The sequence below is a fragment of the Suncus etruscus genome, chromosome 4, assembly GCF_024139225.1.
Source record: "Suncus etruscus isolate mSunEtr1 chromosome 4, mSunEtr1.pri.cur, whole genome shotgun sequence".
In the NCBI taxonomy this organism is placed as follows: Eukaryota; Metazoa; Chordata; class Mammalia; order Eulipotyphla; family Soricidae; genus Suncus; species Suncus etruscus.
In genome coordinates, this window is record NC_064851.1 from 26,419,956 (window position 1) to 26,425,024 (window position 5,069).

Sequence of the window (5,069 nt, forward strand, 5' to 3'; positions counted from 1 at the left end):
CTGCCCTCTCTAGTTTTCCTAATATATATTAGATATATTTATGTGATTTAGAGAAAACTATGATCTAGATTTGAAATAGCTAAATTTATTAAAGGGCTTAAAATATTTGTTTTATTTACTTAATATATTATCAATAAGTCTGGGAGATGCTGAGGGTGAAACCTCATGCAAAGGTGAAAGCTAATGGACACTCTGGTTTGGTGCTCTATATATGAATCACTTCTACTAGCAGTGTTATAATTTGCACAAAATATTTGCTAAAGTAAATTTCTTAAAAAGCTATTCTTTCTGGGGGCCAGATTTGTGCTGCTAGAGGTAAGGCGACTTGCCTTGCAAGTCTAGCCCAGGAAAGACTGTGTCCAATTTGGTCCCCACAAGCCAGGAGCAATTTCTGAGTGCATAGCCAGGAGTAACCCCTGAGCATCAAAGGGTGTGCCCCCACCCCACAAAAAAGCATTCTTTCTGATAAAACTATACATCATTATTTTCTGATAAATAAATTTTAAATTATTTAAAATTTTAAATATTTATCTAGGTAAAATATTTCTCAAAAGAAGAAATTACAAAAAATCATAAGGTTGTTATGAAAAACTATATAATATTTTAAGGAAATACCAAGTGTAGGATACATGCATCTAAAAATTGTGAATGAAGGTGTCTAGAATCTATAAAGAACTGGAATATGAAAAGTAAAACTCCTTGAAAAAGGTAACTACATAGCAATTGTTTATTTCATGGTTGTTTTCCCCTTGAGAAAATTTTGAACTTGCAAGAAGTAGCTGATACTTGAAAAATATGTGTTTAAAAAACTAAGAAGTTAAGCATAACTTTGGCAGTAATAAAAATTATAATCCAAGAGCAGTTTAGGATAAGAGGCCCTATAAAACAGCTAAACTCGTCTAGGATCCCCTAAAGGGATCTACTGGAGCATGAATAAACTAGAAACAGAATATTGTCAAAAGCTAGAACTCAGTTTTGAAATTAGGTATAAAACAATCTAAATTTAGGTTTAAAATCCTTGTTCTGATTTAAGATTAAAGTAAAAGTAAAATTCTGCTGAAAAAATAGCACCAGGCAGTTCCTTTGTACATCTTAATAGAAAAAAAGGTTTAATATTAAATTATAATTGTCCAAGTATTCCAGAAAAATATATAAAATAATATAAAAATATAAAAAAGAATATAAACTTTATTGTGTATCTTTGAATCATATATCTTAAAAAAGTCTCATAGATTATTAAATTTGAATATTCACACAAAACTTATTGAATATTCATACAAAAATATTCATCGCAAAACAAAGAAAATTGTGAACGTTATATTTGAAAAGCACTTTAATAATATAAAAGCAATAGGCTAGAATTCAGTGGTCGGCAACCTGCGGCTCGGGAGCCACATGTGGCTCTTTACACTTTTAATTTGGCTCTTCTGTGTGCCCGGCGGCCGCTCCAGGAGTCAGGACTCTGCTCCTACCCTCTGTCAGTGCCCGCCCTGTGAGGCTCTCAAAATAAATTTCAATCGTGGTTTTGGCGTCATTTGGCTCAGTTGAAAAAAAGGTTGCCGACCACTGGAGATGAACTAAAATTCTATCAATAAAAATACCTTTCTGGCGAAATAATCTTATGACAGTCACTCATTATTTTCAAGAGTTGATATAGAACATAAAAACATGCTTACTCTGTGAAATTAAAAACTTAATCAAAGGGGGCCGGAAAGATAGCATGGAGGTAGTGTGTTTGCCTTGCTTGCATAAGAATGGTGATTCTTTTTTTTTTTTCCTCTTATTCCGTGGAAGAGGTTGAAGCCAAAAGGCCCCAGAAACAGCTCCAGGAAAAAAGCCCCTCCAAGTATGGTGATTCTTGATTAAACAATCCAACTTTACACAAAGCAATGTAGATACATTGTAATCTCTATAAATAACCAATGACATTTTTTTAGGAAATAAACTAAATCTAAAATATGTATAAACCACAAAAGGCCCAAAAAATGACAGTTATTCCGAGATAAATGAAGAAAAATATATACAACACATTCCATAACTTTTAACTATCATTCAAAACAATAGTAATTAAATTGTAGGACTAGAACAACATGCAGACAGGTCAATAAGATAGAATATAGACTCCAGAAACTCTAGTTTCTTTCTCACAAACAAAAACACATACCATACAAAACATAGATGTATATATGGTTATCTAATATAATCTTCAGCAAAGGGTAAAAAACAATACATTAATGATAATACGTAGCCTCTTCAATATGATGTAAAACTAGACTGCAATATGAAAAATATGAAACACTCACTATTTAACACATACACAAATATGAAATGAAAATATATTAGTGACTTTGATATTAGAACCCACATCATAAAATACATGGAAGAAAACTTAATGAATACATACTAAAATCTCAGTATCAGCAATTTGACTCTGATGGAAAGGAACATAAAGTAAAAATAAACACAAGGGACTACATCAAATTAAAATATTTTTACATAGAAAAAAACTACAAAAATACAATCTTGCAATAGGAAAAAATGGGGCCAATGAGGTGGCGCTAGAGGTAAGGTGTCTGCCTTGCGAGCGCTAGCCAAGGAAGAACCAGGGTTCAATTGACATCCCATATAGTTCCCCCAAGCCAGGGGCAGTTTCTGAGCTCTTAGCCAGGAGTAACCCCTGAGCATCAAACGGGTATGGCCGAAAAAAAAAAGCAATAGGAAAAAATATTTGCACATTATATATATGGTTTAATAACTCAACAATAAAATGAGCAACCTAAATATTAACACATGCATAAAATATGTGAAAATCATGCGCCCATGCATTCATAGCATTAGGAGAAATGTGGAAGGAGGATTTAAAACTCCAGAACCTAGTCACTAACAGATCATCTACAACACTGTGAAATAGAGTTTCAGGGGACTCAATCATATTCTATAACAAATATCAGGAAAAAAATGGTTCATTCACCTTGAAGAGGCAAAATAGAACCATATTAAAATACAACAGACCACGTTGTTCTTTTCATTTAATTTAAGGTGAATCTAATTTAAAAGTAGCTTTCTTTAAAAACAAAAAAGTAGCCCCTGTGACATTATTATCAGGACCTAATGGAAAGAATATCCAATCTTAGCCCATTATAGCTTTTGCATTGGAGAAACATTACCTAATGCCAGACTCACAGAGTATTTGTGTGTTTGTGATATTTAGGATAAATTCTAAAGTTTCACCTATTAAGAATGTTTCCTACAATTGAAACATCATCTCAATGTAAAACTTTTATTTTACTAAGTATAAAGAAAAAAAGTTAAACAGAGTCTGGAGAGATAGTACAGGAGATAAATTTCTTGTACACATGCCTGATCCTGGTTTGGTCCATAGCATCATCACATACTGCCCTTGAACCACCTGAGCTCAAAGGAAAGATCTGGTCTAGATCTGCTGAGTGTGACCCAAATACAAACTAAACCAAAATCTAAAGAATACTTAAAAGATTCAGTCTACAGACTGGGATCACAAAGAGTAGCACTTCATCATATCTACAGAGAATGCTATCATTCCCTCAATATATCATTCAGTTTAAAAAGAAAGGCCTATTGATTTCCTTTTTCCTCACTCTTATGTCATTGTAATTGAAAAAATTACAAAAAACATAAAGGGTAAAACTTCCATAATTTTAATGACAGAGTAAATATCAGGAAAAGACAAAACAGTAATGTTAGGATTTTAGACTGGAATTTAAAAACAATTAAAAACATGCTATTGGTGTTAATGTATAAATAGACAGCATGTAAGAATAGATAGGCATTGTAAGCAGATAAATGGAAATTCAAAGTAGGAATCAAACAATACTGGAGCTAAAAATCACTCTAACTGATAAAAAACTAAAGATAAAAACTTCTGTTGTTGTTGTTGTTGGACCCATCCCGCATTGCTCAAGGTTTACCCCTGAATACGCTCAGAAGTTGCTTCTGGCAGGTTCGAGGGACCATATGGGATGCTGGGATTCAAACTGGGGTCCTGTGTTGGCAGCTTGCAAGGCAAAACGTCTTACCCCTGTTCTACCGCTCTGGTCCCAGATTAAAAACATCTTTAATGATACTTACCTGGCAGGGGAGATACCATGATCACGAAGGTGGTTTTCCCAGGGTGAGGCTTATCTATTGCACTCTGGATGTGCTGACCCCTGCGATTTCCCCAAATGTGGGAAACTCGACTGCATAATTTGTGGTAGTGGGGGACTGCATTCGTGCTCTCCCCTGGAAAGGAAAAAAAAATAATGAATGGTATTAATAGCCTAGCTAGGGGCCAGAGCAGTAGCGCAATCTCTGCCTTGCCTGCGCTAGTCTAGGACTGACCACGGTTTGATCCCCCAGCTTCCCAGGAGGTTCCCCAAGGCAGGAGCGATTTCTGAGCACATAGCTAGGAGTAACTCCTGAACATCACCGGGTGTGGTCCACAAACAAACAAACAAACAAAAAGTAGCCTAGATATTGGTGAATCTCATAGCTTCAGGATATCTCTAGAAATATCCAAAATTGAAAATCAAACAGGGCAAAGACAAAACAAACAAAAGCTATAAAGCAGAAGATTTAAGGGCAGAGATACCTACAAAATGTATAAACTACTCAAAATAAAAATTATGGAAGGTTAAATAGAAAGATAAAAAGATAATCAAATTATAGAAAACTTTGCAGACAACTTTAGTTATGGAAAACCTCTGAATAAAAAAATGTACCAAGGTATTATTTTTAAAGGATGACTCCAATGTCCTGTTCTTGGAGAATTAAGTTTCCCTTACAGGTTGGAATTGTCAATCTGCAGTCAATAAATCTACATAAAAATCACTCTTACTGGTAATATGAATTTAGCTATTATCAGGACATTCTGTCTGACCATTAAACTTATATTCAGAGACTCTACAGACCTATAGACTATTTTTGATATTATTAGACAAAAATAAATATAACTTATCTGGAAAATTTTTTATTGCAAATTGATATTTATCTTTATATTATAAATTAGTAAACAAATTATTTTTTCTACTTTATAATCTCCATTGGTTAAT

The 5,069-nt window shown here is 33.8% G+C and overlaps 1 non-coding gene across 1 annotated transcript; it reads left to right on the forward strand.

Annotated features, from left to right (window-relative positions):
- The first annotated feature begins 4,099 nt into the window (after nucleotides 1-4,099).
- LOC126008363 (U1 spliceosomal RNA) lies at nucleotides 4,100-4,263 on the forward strand. The gene has a single exon (XR_007495696.1). It is a non-coding gene; the product is annotated as a U1 spliceosomal RNA (small nuclear RNA).
- Nucleotides 4,264-5,069: the final 806 nt, after the last annotated feature.